Source organism: Procambarus clarkii, chromosome 3, assembly GCF_040958095.1.
Source record: "Procambarus clarkii isolate CNS0578487 chromosome 3, FALCON_Pclarkii_2.0, whole genome shotgun sequence".
Taxonomy (NCBI): Eukaryota; Metazoa; Arthropoda; class Malacostraca; order Decapoda; family Cambaridae; genus Procambarus; species Procambarus clarkii.
The window spans coordinates 27743670-27761032 of NC_091152.1; the positions used below are offsets into that span (position 1 = coordinate 27743670).

The 17363-nt window shown below is 41.0% G+C and overlaps 1 protein-coding gene and 1 long non-coding RNA gene across 6 annotated transcripts in view; one reads left to right on the forward strand and one right to left on the reverse strand.

The window, feature by feature from the left end:
- LOC138368208 (uncharacterized) overlaps positions 1 to 1296 on the reverse strand; it is a 4573-nt gene extending 3277 nt beyond the window's left edge. Inside the window, exon 1 of the long non-coding RNA XR_011229537.1 lies at positions 1240 to 1296. This is a non-coding gene — a long non-coding RNA (uncharacterized lncRNA). The remainder of the gene's footprint in view (positions 1 to 1239) is intronic.
- The window catches only part of LOC123760934 (uncharacterized), a 357440-nt gene that overhangs the window by 118345 nt on the left and 221732 nt on the right, over positions 1 to 17363 (forward strand). The window lies entirely within an intron of this gene.

A 17363-nucleotide genomic window follows, 5' to 3' on the forward strand; every position in this document is an offset into this window, starting at 1 on the left:
ACATACACCAGCACTGCCCCTCGCCTCCACATACACTAGCACTGCCAGGCCTCGCCTCCACATACACCAGCACTGCCCCTCACCTCCACATACACTAGCACTGCCCCTCGCCTCCACATACACTAGCACTGCCAGGCCTCGCCTCCACATACACTAGCACTGCCCCTCGCCTCCACATACACTAGCACTGCCAGGCCTCGCCTCCACATACACTAGCACTGCCAGGCCTCGCCTCCACATACACTAGCACTGCCAGGCCTCGCCTCCACATACACCAGCACTGCCCCTCGCCTCCACATACACTAGCACTGCCAGGCCTCGCCTCCACATACACCAGCACTGCCCCTCGCCTCCACATACACTAGCACTGCCCCTCGCCTCCACATACACTAGCACTGCCAGGCCTCGCCTCCACATACACCAGCACTGCCCCTCGCCTCCACATACACTATAGCACTACCAGGCCTCGCCTCCACATACACTAGCACTGCCCCTCGCCTCCACATACACCAGCACTGCCCCTCGCCTCCACATACACCAGCACTGCCCCTCGCCTCCACATACACTAGCACTGCCAGGCCTCGCCTCCACATACACCAGCACTGCCCCTCGCCTCCACATACACTATAGCACTACCAGGCCTCGCCTCCACATACACTAGCACTGCCCCTCGCCTCCACATACACCAGCACTGCCCCTCGCCTCCACATACACCAGCACTGCCCCTCGCCTCCACATACACTAGCACTGCCAGGCCTCGCCTCCACATACACCAGCACTGCCCCTCGCCTCCACATACACTAGCACTGCCAGGCCTCGCCTCCACATACACCAGCACTGCCCCTCGCCTCCACATACACCAGCACTGCCCCTCGCCTCCACATACACCAGCACTGCCCCTCGCCTCCACATACACTAGCACTGCCAGGCCTCGCCTCCACATACACCAGCACTGCCCCTCGCCTCCACATACACTAGCACTGCCCCTCGCCTCCACATACACTAGCTCTGCCAGGCCTCGCCTCCACATACACCAGCACTGCCCCTCGCCTCCACATACACTATAGCACTACCAGGCCTCGCCTCCACATACACCAGCACTGCCCCTCGCCTCCACATACACTAGCACTGCCCCTCGCCTCCACATACACCAGCACTGCCCGGCCTCGCCTACACATACACAGCACTGTAGCCAGCACTAGAATCTAATAATATAATAAAATATAAGTGTTTACTTACGATAATATTTGCATGAAGCGTTTGTCCTCTGTCCGCCGACTGCACTGACGACAAAATGGCCGCTCTGTTGATACTAGCGCGAATGATGCTGTGACGTCACAGATGAGGGCAGCAATGCGCATTTCGTCCCTCCACCCTTAATCATTCCCTCGTATATATAATTGGCGAGACAATTTACTTATCATTTACTTATCTTAGTTAGCAAATAGGGGATATTTGGCTAAGATTTCTGGTAGCAGATCGTTTTGAATGAAATATTTAAACATCTCTGGAACATTTATTATAAAATTGTCTCTGAATTCAATTCAATTCAATTCAATTGAAGTCTTTTGGCACTCCATCACATAGTGACAGACGGTGTGCTTGTTGACCCAGTTTACATTTGGTTAGGTCTACATCAGCAGATAATTAGAAATCCCAGAGAGAGTTGAAACACAGTTTAAGCCGAACAGTAGTAACATCTAGAAGTCTGCTGATTTTATTGGATGATCCATAGATGTGTGGCTCCTCTTGTATGATAGTATGATGATAGATGGAATTACTGGTGTCAATTTCACTTTGCCTCAGATCTACAAGATCTTGTTGAAGTTCTCGGTGTACTGCTGCTCTCAGATTGCTCATTGACAATCCAAGGCTACACTCATACGTCTCCTTTAAAGGCAGATTCTTTGGCTAACTTATCAGCTCTATCATGCATTTGGAGGCCAACATGAGATGGAGACCACATGAAATGGACTCTGTTACCATCCTTAATAATTTTGTTGTATTTGTGCCTAGCTTCGGACACGAGCATGTTACAGTTATGTATTAAAGAGTTGAGAGCATTTAAGGATGATAAGGAGTCACTTACAATTAATGTATCAAGTTTGGAGACTTGTACACATTTCAGTGCAAGGAGCAAGCAAATAGTTCAGTCTGAAAGGTAGAGGCCCAATTGTTTATACGGACTCCCCACTCAAAGTATAGGCCATCGCCCATTGTCAGAACAACTGCACTTCCAGTTGCACCCGTGGTGCGGTGTAGGGAACCATCAGTGTATATGATTTGAGAGAGAGAATGCTCTGTGGACAGAGCATCAATATGGCTTAAGGCATTTAGCTTTGCCTCAAAACGAAGTTTGGGCTGATTTCTAATTTGCTTCTTGGGTGGAAAGGGAGGGATTAAAACTGGAAAGGGTGTAACCTCCCACGGTGCAGGAAAGTGCCGTTGTTGTTTCTCTTGGTACAAATCATGAACCTGATACATTCTGAGTTGAGTTCCAGTTTTTGTTATCCATTTGGAACAATGCTGATCTTCAATAAAGAAATTCTGGAGGGCTTCTGTGCAAGGACTAGGATGAGTTAGCCTAAGCATTTTAATACTAATTTGACAGTTAATTTCAGTAACACGATCAACAACGCTCGGAATATTAAGTTCCTTTCTCATATTAAGTATCTTTTGTTGTACGAGGGCAACCAAGGATTATCCTCAAGGCTTCGTTCTGCAATTTTTCAAGCCCTCCAAGCTTTCTTTCAGGCATCAAAACAAGCAGAGGTGCAGCATAATCCACTAAAGATCTGATGTATGCAAGGTACATCATTTTGACAATTCTGACATTGGCACCATTGCCTGAGTGATAACCTGCAACAGCCTTGAGAGCTCGGAGCCTCTCTTTATACTGACGACAGAGTCTGAATACAACAGGACTATACATTGGCACCTCAAGGCCAAGGTATTTGAATCTGTTTACATAGTCAAGCTGGGAGCCATCAGACAATTGCATCTTGCGAACAGCTCCTCCCTGCCTGGGTGGGCGCCGATTTAGTATCTTTGTTTTCTCTGCTGAGATAATTAAACCTAGGTCCTGACATGAGTCTAATACAGAGTTAAGAGTGTTCTGCATGTTAGCATACCCAGTGGTGTGTATCATTATATCATCAGCATACCCAGTGGTGTGTATCTATATCATCATCATACCCAGTTGTGTATCATTATATCATCAGCATACCCAGTTGTGTGTATCATTATATCATAGGCATACCCAGTTATGTGTATCATTATATCAGCATACACAGTGGTGTGTATCATTATATCATCGGCATACCCAGTTGTGTGTATCATTATATCATCAGCATACCCAGTGGTGTGTATCATTATATCATCGGCATACCCAGTTGTGTGTATCATTATATCATCAGCATACCCAGTTGTGTGTATCATTATATCATCAGCATACCCAGTGGTGTGTATCATTATATCATCAGCATAGCTATAATGATGTGGACGTTGGGTTTGCTCGGTACAGAGTTTAACAGCGTGTTTATTAAGGTATTAAATAAGGTAGGACTGAGGACACCTTCCTGTGAGGTACCTAGTTCGAAGTCTCTTGTTATCATTAATAATTTTGTTGTATTTGTGTCTAGCTTCAGACACGTGCATGTTACAGTATGTCTTAAAGAGTTGAGAGCAATTAAGGATGATAAAGAGTCACAATTAATGTATAATTTTAGAGACTTGTACACATTTCAGTGCAAGAAGCAAGGAAAATAGTTCGGATTGAAGGGGGTAGAGGCCCAGTTGTTTATACGGACTCCCCACTCATAAAATAAGCTTTTGATACAGTGCCACATAAAAGACTGATTAAAAGATAGAGGCTCACTATATTGTGGATTCTATATTAAGCTGAATTAGGGCATGGCTATACCAAAGGAATCAAAGATTTAGAATCAATGGGGTTAAGTCGCAACACATGGTTTTACACATGGCCGTTCATGTTTAACAAATTTGCTCTCTTTTTATTCCAGCATAGTTGAGGCAGTTGATAGTGGTAAGGATTGTGATGTTGTGTACCTTGACTTTAGCAAAGCTTTTGATACAGTGTCACATGAAACAATGTTGACCTTCAATAAAGATATTCTGGAAGGCTTCTGTGCAAGAGTTAGGATGAGCTAGCCTTAGCATTTTTATACCAATTTGACAGTTAATTTCAGTAACACGATAAACAACGCTCGGAATATTAAGTTCCTTCCTCATGTTAAGTATCTTTGTGGTACGAGGGGCATCCAAAGATTATCTTTAAGGCTTCGTTCTGCAAGTTTTCAAGCCCTTTAAGCTTTCTTTCAGTCATCAAGGCAAGCAGAGGTGCAGCATAATCCACTAAAGATCTGATGTATGCAAGGTACATCATTTTGACAATTGTAACATTGGCACTATAGCCTGAGTGATAACCTGCAACATCTCCAAGAGGGCTTATGGAGCCTCTCTTTATACTGACGACAGAGTTTGAATACAAAAGGACAATACAAGGCAAGTTTTAAGGTATTTGAATCTGTTAACATAGTCAAGCTGGGAGCCATCATACAGTTGCATCTTGTGAACAGCTCCTCCCTGCCTGGGTGGACACCCGTTTAGTATCTTTGTTTCCTCTGCTGAGATATGACTAAACCTAAGTCCTGACATGAGACTAATACAGAGTTAAGAGTGTTCTGCATGTTAGCATAACAAGTAGTGTGTATCATTATATCAGCATACCCAGTAGTGTGTATCATTTTATCATCATGTATGATGATACATGATACAAGGAGGTCTAAATTGATCGATCGAACGATCTAAATTGGGTACTGAAATATGGTCAAAAGATTGGGGGAGGCCGTTTAATACTGACAAATGTAAGGTTTAAAGGATAGGTAATGACGATAGATCGAGTAACAAGATATAAGCTAGATGCATGCATGGTGCTGAGATTATGAAGTCGAATTATGAAAGGGATCTGGGAGTTATGATTTGTAAGAATTTAAAACAAACAAAAATCAATGAATAAATGTTCGTAATAAGGCAAACAGAACACTGGGATTTATGTATTGAAACATTAGTAATAATTAAGATATCGGTTCATTGTTCTTCAGATATATCTTGCTCTGGGTAGGCTCCATTTAGATATATATGCACTTCACTTTTGGTCACAGTATATCCACATCATGGTTATAAATTTACTAGAATGCGTCCAGCGGAGGATAACAAAGTTAATACCCCAAAATAGAAACCTGTCATATGAAGAAAGATTGTCAAAGCGTAAATTACATTCTCTAGAAAGACAAAGAATTATAGCTAGGTGACATGTGGTTTATGTTTTTGTTGATGTGTTTCTATATTTTCATAAATAAAGCATGCTTAGTGTCTTATTCCAAGTTTTACGACAATTTTACAAGGTTTAAAATATAAAGCTCAATATATTTCAGCTTTTTTATACCGGAATTATACGTTAATATAACATTATAATAACGTAACGATGTCGTGGAAATAACGTCATATTGACGATATATAAATGTTATATTTATGTTATAAGAACGTAAATTGGATAGGTTTACATAAAGTAAACAAAAAAAACGAAATGTTGACTGAAAATTGTTTATTTTTATATATAAAGCATGAAAACATTATAATTCCATAGCATTCACTACTATTTTTAAATTTTTACATAAATCTTAAAAAACTGTGTCTCAAGAATACATGTTTTTAGTTATATCTAGTGGTTTTAAGAACGTCAGAAATAAGTATTTATGTCAAATGTTAGAGTATTACCTTTGTGGCACCATTTAAAAACGTTCACAAACGTTCTGTGTTTGCTGGGTCATCACCTGTATGGTGATCTGGTGGCTTCATTGTTGGTGTCCCACTTGCATGCGTCGTCTCAGCGGCAGTATGAGGTCTCTTGGCGGTCCTTCCATTTCTTTCGCTTTGTAGGTGTACCTCGCTGTCTGTTAAGGTTGTCATGTCCTTTCTTAGTTGTTCCAGGACCGTTGTCTTATACCGAATACTATCGCTTCCTATCGTAATTACCTAGGTGTAGTTACAGGATGAGAGCTACGCTCGTGGTGTCACGTTTCCCAAGCACTTTTTGTCGTATAACACTTTGAAATTACTGACGGTTTTAGCCTCCACCACCACCTCACGTAACTTGTTCCAACTGTCTACCACTCAATTTACAAAAGTGAATTTTGTTATATTTCTCTGGCAGATTTGTTTCATGATTTTAAATCTATGACCTCTCTTGTCCTTGAAGTTCCAGGTCTCAGGAATTCTTTCCTTTCAATTTTATAAATTCCTGTTACTATTTTGTATGTAGTGATCATATCGCCTCTTTTTCTTCTATCTTCTAGATTTTGCATATTTAACCCTTAACATGCTCGGGGTCTAATATCCTGCCATCCGCACAGGCGCATGTCATTTTGAACAAAAAAAAAATTTTTTTTTTTGCTAATCTGTTAAGTTCTGTTCACTGATCACGGGAAAAATAAAAAAAAATTCTATTGTACTTACTTTTGTTGCAATAGAGCCGAAAAGCTCAGCGATGACGTCACAATCTGCATGTTTGTTGGATATTTCCAACATCGAATACAGCATTGTTGTATTCTCATTACTTATTACTAACCATATTAATATTGTAGTAAGTAAAAGTAACAACTCGTAGAATTCTCATGTACTAATAATTCATCTGTGCATTAGGCTAGAATTCTCACGTCACCTGACGCCAGTATTGCGTCAGATTTCTTTACAGTAAAACACATTATATACAATTTGTGTGAGAATTAAATACGATTCTCCATAATTAAAGCATTCTGTATGGCAACTGATTGCAGACGAATGGTTCTCTAACTAAAAACCGAATAGAGCTTTAGAATCAAAACGTCTACCTCGCGATAGAGGTAACGTCATCAATGAATGCTATGGGGAGACATTAATTCCTCTCCCTTATATCTTTACTATTCTTAAATAGTTAAATAATAATATTCCGTTCCTCTAAATAATAAACCCGTCCAGTCTTTAGAGTTTCAAGCGCGAATGCGAGAAATATTAATGTTCAAGACAATAATTTGTGTTGTGAACGTCGACTGGGCGTGGGTTGGGGGACGCCATCCTCAGTCGGGAAGCGGACACGTGCAAGGCCAGAAGGAGGCAAAGCTACGCTTACCGTACTCACAAAAGACGCCATTGTCCAGCAAATAGGACAAGTGTGTCCATCCACAGATGAAAGCCGCCACTGTGAGGCGTGAACGACCTTGCAGATAATATCTTCAACTAGTGCTGGTGTTAAAGAGGGATCTTAGACTTGGTTCCTGACGACACGTGATCAGCCAGCTTGAAACGCATCAATCCAGGACAGGTTCACCGGAACTTGGGATGCGTAATTACGGCAATCTTAATACTTACACAGTGCCCACAGCTAAGTACTTTTTATTTGATGCATCATTTATAAGTTTATTAATAGCGGGGTGATTGCACGTCACGCGGCAAGATAACACCTAATAACAGGTGATTAGAATTCTATCTGTAGATATCAATAATCTTGAATATGAATTGAGTAGTTTATTTATTTATTATTTATTTTTTATTTATGCATATACAAGAATGTACATAAGGAATGTGAGGATACAATTATGGTAATTACAGTCTTGTAAAGCCACTAGCACGCGCAGCGTTTCGGGCAGGTCCTTAATCTAAGAAAATTTTAAGGAGGTAAATACTTGCAAAATTTATAGACAAAAAAATGATAACAGATTACATGGAATGAAAAAAAAAAGATGAGAGAAAATTATAGGTACAGTATATTAAAGCACATAGGTAGCTATGATTGATTGCAATGACAGCTTAAAATGGTAGTTGACAACAAATTGGTAGGCACAATACAGCAGAAACAATATAAGATTGATTGCAATGACAGCTTGAATGGTAGTTGACAAAAATTGGTAGTCACAATACAGCATATGGCTAGCACATAAAAGAAGACAGCAATGAACACAATGATAAGGTTGTTTGATATTACATAAAAATTAGGAGATTGGGTACCACTAGGTACAGAGCAAATTTAAAGCTCAGTGTAGGAAACTAAATAGATGAAGTTAGGTACTTCTTGGTTTTGCTTTTAAATAAGGCAAAAGTTTTACAGTTTTTCAATTCACTAGGGAGTGAGTTCCATAGACTAGGTCCCTTAATTTGCATAGAGTGTTTACACAGATTAAGTTTGACCCTGGGGATATCAAAGAGATATTTCTGGTGTGGTGATAATGGGTCCTATTACATCTGTCCAGGAAGAGTTTCAGAGCATGGTTTGCATTTAAGAACAGGGTTTTGTAAATGTAGTTGACACAAGAGAATGTGTGGAGGGAGTTAATATTTAGCAAGTTTAGAGATTTAAACAAGGGAGCTGAGTGTTGTCTGAAAGCAGAGTTAGTTATTATTCTGATAGCAGATTTTTGCTGTGTGATGATGGGCTTAAGGTGGTTTGCAGTGGTAGACCCCCATGCACAGATACCATAATTAAGATAGGGGTAGATTAGTGCATAATATAGTGAGAGGAGAGCAGAGTTAGGAACATAATATCTGATTTTGGAGAGTATACCAACTGTCTTAGAGACTTTCTTAGTTATGTGTTGAATGTGGGTGCTGAAGTTGAGTCTCTTGTCTAGGAATAGGCCAAGAAACTTGCCATCATTTTTATTACTGATGTTAATGTTGTCTATCTGTAGCTGAATTGCATTTGATGATTTGCTTCCAAATAAGATGTAGTAAGTCTTTTCGATGTTTAATGTTAGTTTGTTCGTTGACATCCATAAGTGGACTTTTTTTAATTCATTATTCACAACATTATTTAGTGTATGTGGGTTGAGGTTTGAGTAGATAAGGGTAGTATCGTCAGCAAACAATATAGGTTTGAGAATATTAGAGACATTAGGCAGATCGTTTATATATATATAAGAAATAGAAGAGGTCCTAAGATGCTGCCCTGTGGCACTCCAACGGTAATTGGTAGAGTGGAAGAAGTTGTATCATTGATGGTTACATATTGGTGTCTGTCACTAAGATAGGATCGGATGTAGTCAAGGGCAAGGCCTCGGATTCCATAATGCTGGAGTTTAAGTAAGAGGTAGTTGTGATTAGCAGTATCAAAGGCTTTTCTTAGGTCAATGAAGAGTCCAATCGGAAACTCATTTTTGTCAAGGGCTGAGTAGATAATGTCAAGGAGACTAATGATTGCATCATTGGTACTCTTTTGGGACCAGAAGCCAAACTGGCAGGGGCTGAGTATGTCGAATTTTACGAGGTAGGAATAGAGCTGTTTGTAAATGATTTTTTCAAATATTTTTGATAGAATGGGTAGATTTGATATTGGTCTATAATTGTTTATGTCCGCCGGATTGCCTCCTTTATCAATTGCTTTATCAATTACCAAATCAATTGCTACTGGTAGTTATTTATCTTGCAGCTTGAGAGACGAATTCCTCATGCTGCCTTCTCCATGTTAATCGTGCCATTCGTCAATGTGCCAGACTTGGAGATTAAGAGGACTTCCAGAGTTATCTAAAGGAACCTACTACAAGCTAAGGCTTATTTCCTTTTCCTATATTTTAGCAATTTGATACATTCAGAATGTTCAACATAATGTGTGATTTACTGTAACTCATTACTATGCTCATATTCATGTTCTTCTTTGTATGAATAATATTATCTTCAACATTATTTATAGGATTAGATTATTATTAATTGAATTGGTGAACGAACCACACTGATTCCTGGACGTACTGACCTCCAGTAACAACCCCCCAATGTAGGTGTTTGAGGTTTGGTTTTTTAATAATACAGCCCATTAATTATTCTTATGATCATACTTTCTAGTCATATCCATAGTCACTGGTTTTCTCTAGAATTTTATCTAATGATCTGAAATTCTCAGTTTCCCTCTTTACTTTAAAAACGGGTGGTCCTTCGTAATTTAATTTACTACTTTAATTATTAATTAATCAGAATCAAACCCAAATATCCCACAATGTTCACTCATGCAGTACACGCCCCAGAGGTGTTGCGCGCGGTCCTCAAACAGCCAGAGTTGCCACAAATATATTTTCGCGCTATTTATTTACAATGTCTAAGCGCATTTTATCTATTTTTTTTCACTAATTGTGTTTCAAATACTGTTTGAACATATTTTGTATCAATAATTGTTGCATATTTGAGTATACACAGGCGCACACAAATGTTTTCAATTACGGCAATATAATATGTCATTACAGTCTATTATATTGTATGTTCTGCTTATATTTGTATATATTTACACACACGCAATCTGCTTATATGTTTACATATTTACACACTCGCACACGCTATTCACACTTTGAAGCACACTTAGAAGATTTCTAGACTGTGGTAGTCATTGAAGAAGTCGACAGCACATAATGGGATACCACACGTTTCACACCATGTTTGCACAAGCTTCCGTTTCTTGTCTCTACGTGTCGTCGTTTTACACACCAAGCAATCACGTTGGGCTATTGCACGCTTCACACCAGGTGGCAAATACTTAAGTTTGTGTGCTAGGAAGCCTTCAGTGTGAGCGAGGCGTGGAGTACCAGCATGCTGCAACAGTGGGTTTATGATGGGCCGCTGAATACCTGGGACATCTTTTGCAAACTTTCCTAATAACTGTATTGCAGCATCAAATACAAAGTCACGGAAAGTGGGCTTACGTCCAGTTCTCACAAGGTACATGTTGAAACAGTTCAGCATGCTCATGTCCACAAGATGGAAGAACACTTTTTTCGTCCACCTACATGTCTTCCGCACACACTCTGCAGTGCCAATCATCATGTCTGATTTATCAATCAACCGCATGTTGATATCATAGTCTAAAACACAGTCTGGCTTATATAGTGGTGCGTTTGTTTTATGGCTCACTTTCCCACTGTTCACCATTGTTCCATCATGAATTGTTGTCAACAAGTTCACCTCTCTTTTGTCTTTCCACCGAACTGACAGAATGTTATCACTTTTCCTTCTGACACTCACCAACTGCAATGTCGTTGTCAAACACAGGCATTTCCCTTCGTTGTGGCTTTACTGTACCAACCAATCCGGTTCTATTTTCTAGCAAGAACCGAGCTAGCAAGGGACTTGTATAGTAATTATCTGTGTATAAAATGTGTCCCTTGTTCATCCACGGAGCCATGATGGTCTTCACTACACTCCCCGAGAATCCATGTTCGTCGTTACCGGGAATGTCTACATCACTAGCCGAGTACAGAATCATGTGTAACACTTATCCTGTCTCACAATCACAAAGAACGAAAAATTTCAGGCCAAATCGGTTTCGTTTTGAGGGAATGTACTGTTTGAATGGAACACGTCCCTTGAAAAGTATGAGAGATTCATCAACCACCAGCTTCTGTGCTGGTATGTAAAAATCTCTGAGTTTTCCAATAACATCGTTCATGTAGTGCCTCACTCGCCACAGTCTATCATCAGGTGTTCGGTCCTGAACACTTCCAAAATGTAGACACCTGAGGAGTATCTGAAACCTGTCTCGTGACATATATTTCCCGAATAAAGGTGTTGGTATTGTCTTGTCCTTGCTCCAATAGTCATTTATTGCATGTTTGTGACAGTGCTTCATCAACAAACAGAGTGCCAAAAACACATACATTTCCGCCACTGTGGTATTTTTCCAACGCTGCAGTCGTGAAAATTCTGTGATTTCCCTCTCAATCAGGTAAGCAGCATGCAGGTTCGTTTGGTGTACAATGTATTCCATGAGTGGTTCATCATAGAATGCTGTAAAATATTCCATCTCAGCCATGTCCTCACCTTGATTAGGGAAAAGGTTTGTAATCCCTACATCTTTATCGTCAAAGTGAGGAATATTAGGAATAAAATCGTCACCATCACTCCACTCAAGTACACCAGGCGTCCTGCGAGATGCAGAGGAAAGACGGCGAGGAAGCGATGCATACCGGCGACCAGGAGCTGAATACCGTCTGCGAGAAGCACGGCGGCTACGTGCACGTGAGGTGGGTGCACGTGAGGTGGGTGCACGTGAGGTGGATGCACGTGAGGTGGATGCACGTGAGGTGGATGCACGTGAGGTGGATGCACGTGAGGTGGATGCACGTGAACACGAGGGTCTTGGTCCCTCATGTGGTGCCATGCGGTGGCGCTTGGCCGGGCGAGATGCTGCTGACGCGACAATTTCTCGCCCAGTTACACCACTGGTACCAGCCACAGGCTCAATAAAACTTTGATCTGAGTCACTAAACCCAGAAAAGGAGTCACCTCCCTCTGACTCGTCACCCTCAAACAGAAAATATCCACAGGAACTGTGAGGTCGTGGTAGAATTGGGGTAGAAACTGGGCGAGGAGGCATCGGTGAGCGTATAGGCCTCGCCATGGCATGGCGGTCATTCTCACTTTCACTGCTGCTGCTACTATCACCCGACAACTGTGTATAACCCTCATCGTTGTCTGAATCGTCAAACACACTTTCTTCACCTTCAGAGAATAATTCGTGGGCTATTTGCTCTGGGGTGAGGGACTGAGTGGTGCGTGCCCGTGAGGCGTTTGACCGTGCGCTCGCCATGGTGACTCTCGCTAAACTGAGGCCTCCCATGCCTTCGGTTCGTGAGCGGGATTTTTTTTCAAAATGGCCGCTGTTTACTAGAGCCCCTGGGCAGCGTATGGGACCCCCAGCTACACCGCGGGCCATTCAAATCGTGCGCGGTACCCATAATCTTCATATGACGTGAAGCGCAGTTGACTGGTAAAACGATTTACACTTCATATGAAGTGATGCGCACTTTAAGGGTTAATGCCTTTAACCTTTCCTCGTAGCTCTTGTCCTTCAGTTCTTGGAGCCACTTAGTGGTATGTCGTTGCACCTTTTCACGTTTGTTGATGTGCTTCTTAAGATATGGGCACCATACAACCGCTGCATATTCCAGCTTTGGTCTAACAAAAGTCGTGAACAATTTTTTTAGTATTTCTCCATCTATGTATTTAAAAGCATTTCTGAAGTTAAAGTGTAGCCTAGGGTCCTCGTACAGTGTTCTTAATGTGGTCCTCAGGTGACAGTTTTCTATTTAGAACCACCTCTAGATCCATTTCTTTGTCAGAATTCTTTAAAGATTTCACACAAAATTTATAGGTTGTGTGGGGTCTATGTTTTCCTATTCCACATTCCATAACATGGCATTTATTCACATTAAATTCCATTTGCCAAATGTTGCTCCATATACTTACTTTGTTCAGGTCTTCTTGAAGGGCATGATAATCATCTAGGTTTCTTATATTCCCTATTATCTTAGCATCATCAGCAAACATGTTCATATAATTCTGCATTCCAACTGGTAGATCGTTTATGTAGACAATGAACATTTGCAGGCGATGAGTCACAATAACGTGACTGAAGTATGTTGACCAGACCACACACTAGAAGTTGAAGGGACGACGACGTTTCGGTCCGTCCTGGACCATTCTCAAGTCAATTGAGAATGGTCCAGGATGGACCGAAATGTCATCATCCCTTCAACTTCTAATGTGTGGTCTGGTCCACAATGAACATTACCGGTGCAAGAATTGAACCTATGGTACTCCACTCGTGACATTCCTCCAATCCTATACATTGCCTCTGATTACAGCCCTCATTTTCTGTCAGTCAGGAAGTTTTTCATTAATGTTAGAAGCTTACCTGTCACCCCTCCAATATGTTCCAGTTTCCAGAACAACCTCTTCTGTGGAACTCTGTCGTAAGCCTTCTTTAGGTCCAGATAGATGCAGTCAGCTCAACCATCTCTTTCCTGTAAAATCTCTGTGGCTCGATCATAGAAACTGAGTAAGTTCGTTACACAGGATCTTCCAGATCGAAAACCATACTGACTGTCTGATATTATATCGTTTTTCTCCAGGTGTTCTACCCATTTAGTTCGAATTATTTTTTCCAATATTTTGACAATAATACAGGTCTATAAATAACCCTTAAAGCACGCATCACGTCGTATGACGTGTTGGACGTTGTTCCAGTCAGCTGCGCATCACGTCACATGACGTGTTGGAGTACTACGCAAGATTTAAACGGCCCGCGGATACACGGGGTTCACCACACCTTCGTCAGGGCTCTTGTAAACAGACGCCATTTTTTTTAAAAATCGTGGGCCAAACTCCCGGGAGTTATTGGCCTCAGTATTGAGTGAGCAACCAAGCCTGACGCACGCAGCATGAGCTAACAGCACTGCTGTTCAGCTTGTGACCACAGCATCGGCTAAAAATGCCAAAATATACTTGTTCATGCTATTATGTAGCGATGATATTATTACAGATGACCCCTGACTGATAAAACTGACCAGGGTTCTGATAATAGCAGGATTGTGGTGATATTTAGCGCTGTGCGCCATGGAGGGAGGAGTAATGCTGTGGGAGGAAGGGTGGTGGCGATGTCTTCTGAATGTGTGGGGGCCCACCTTTTATTGACTGCACTCACCATACCAGCTTAGTGGTTCGCTATGGTTAACACAAATGTAGATACTTATATGTAACGTGTGTATAGAGGGTATAAACAGCAAGAGAAGGTTGGGAGCCGCCATTTTGGTGAGGGCGGTGGTTTCATCTGCACGACTCCATCGTGCAGACAACGGTGTTGTTTACTGGTTACCATGATGGTCTTTGGGCACCATACCAGTTTATTTGTACAAATATGGTGAATAAAACAGGTAGATATTTATATATAATGTGTGTATATAGCGTAATAACACCACACAGTATTGTTGGAGGAGAAATATTAGTGCGGTTGGCCTTGAGGGTGGCAGCCATCAGCTGACTGTGTGAGGTCCTACGTCTTTGTGCCTTTACTCACCATACAAGCTTAGATGTACAGTTATGGTGAACAAAACATGTAGATACTTATATATAATGTCTGTGTATAGTGAATTATAGCAAAAACAGTATTGTGGGAGGAGAATGTGGGCAAGTCAGATGACTTGAGGGAGGGCGGGAGTGGCTGGCTGGTACACGGCGGTCACTCCTCGTTACTTTTTGACTCATAATAGCTACTTAGTGGTTCGTTATAGTGAACAAAATGCAGATACTTATATATAACCTGTGCTTATAGTGTAATAACCAACAAAGTATTTGTTCACTGATGAACATAATTGATTCAACAATATGCACACCATATTTTTAAGTACAGCAATGATTCACTCATTTTATATAAATATATCAAACTACACACTATTGAATAATATTACAGCAAAAAAACTATGAAAAATCAGAGACATTGAAATAATTAGGTAATTATCTCTTTGTGGCAACTCCGGCCTGACAGCTGGTGAGCAACAGACCGCCTCCTGGGACGTGCTGAGTCAGCGCCTATTTTTTGCCAGACTTCCCCGCCCTATAGCGGGCAATATATGCCACTTACGATTTTTTTATTATTTTTCCCGTGATCAGTGAACACAAATTAACAGGTTAGGAAGAAAAAATATTTTTTTTTTTCAAAATTACATGCGCCTGTGGGGAAGAAAGGATATTATACCCCTAGCATGTTAAGGAGGTCTTCCCTGCTGCCACTTTTGTAGATTGGAACTATGTTAGCCTTTTTCTATAAATCAGCTATAACTCCTGTAAACAGGGGTGCCTGAAAAATCAGTTGAACTGTAATGCTGAGCTCAGGGGCACATTCTCTCAGAACCCATGGTGAAACTCCATCCGGGCCAACTGCTTTGTTCTTACTTATCTCCTAGAGCATTCTTTCCACTTCGTCTCTAGACACCTCTATGTGCTCTAAGTTGTTTTCTGGAATTCTTATTGTGTCTGGTTCCCTGAAGATCTCATTTTGTACAAACACACTTTGGAACTTTTCGTTTTAATGTTTTGCACATTTCGTTTTCATTTTCCATGAATATATTTCCCATTTTCAATCTCTGAATATTATCCTTTACCTGCAATTATTGTTTATGAATTTATACAATTGACCTGGTTCTGTTTTATATTTGTCTGCAGTCCCTTTTTTCAAAATTTCTTTCTGCCTCTCTCCTCACTGCCGTGTAGTTGTTTCTCGCATCTTTGTATTGCTAGTATGTTTGAGGGTTTGGCCTCTTCCTATATTGATTCCATTTTTTGTGTCTTTTGGTCTCTGGCCCTCTCGCGATTTCTGTTGAACCAATCCTGTTTCCTAGTTCTACATCTTTGTTTTGGTATAAATTTGTTTATGCCTTTATCATATATTTCACAAAAATTGACATACATCTCATTTACTTCCTTGCCTAGCAACAAGTCTGTCCAATTATACTCACTAAAGTGTTTTCCAAGGTCGCCATAATGTCCTCTCCTGAAGTCAGGTTTTTCAACTGCTTCAACCTCCTTATTTTCTTCCAGACTATAATGTATTACATACTTTATTCCCAAAAAGACATGGTCACTTTTACCCAAGGGAGGAAGGTACTGAATGTCAAATATCTCTTCCTCCTTCCTAGTAAATATATAAATCTAGCATTGAGGTAACGTCCCCTTCCCTCATCCACGTAGCTTGTTTAACATGTTGATACAAGAATATTTCCAGGATGAGGTCTACAAATCTACAGGTCCAAAAATCCTATGTTCTAGTTTTATATGCTTCCCAGTCTATGGATTTCAAGTCCCCGACTATCAACAGTCGTGATCTATCTTTATCCGTTCTCGCTATAATCTCTCGTATTATTGTTATAAGACCCTCTCATTTAATATCTAGCTCCTCCTTTGTCCATGTGTTGCTTGGCGGTTGACTATGCATTTATGATCATTAGTTTATCATCCTTGTGGCAGATCTCTAGTGCTATTATGTCAGCTTCTCGTGGATTGGCAATCATTATTTCGTTCACCTTTAGGTGTTCTGTCACCAGCACAGCAACGCCACCGCCTTTCCTAATTTTTCTGTTCCGTCTCCAAATTGAGTAGCCCCTTGGGAATATGACCTCATTTAAAATAACATCTTCAAGTTTTGTCTCTGTGAGTGCAACAATGTCTGGTGTCTGCAGCAGTATTACATCACTTAACTCCAGTATCTTCGATCTCACGCCATCTACATTGGTGTATACTATTTTCAGGAACATGTTCCCCTTCTCCTTATTTCTCATTTCCCCCCTCTAGCAATTTTGTTGGTTTGCCTTTTTGTAGCATTTTAGTGGCCCACCTACCCCTATCACTTTGTAGAAAAAAGAATTTATTTCTTCTTCGTTTCTGCTCTCATTTAGACGTTTTGTGTCTACGAGGTTTAGTTTCAGCTTCTCTTGAAAGATCATGTCTTAATGACCACACTTTCCCATCCTCATCACTTTGTAATTTTCTGGCAT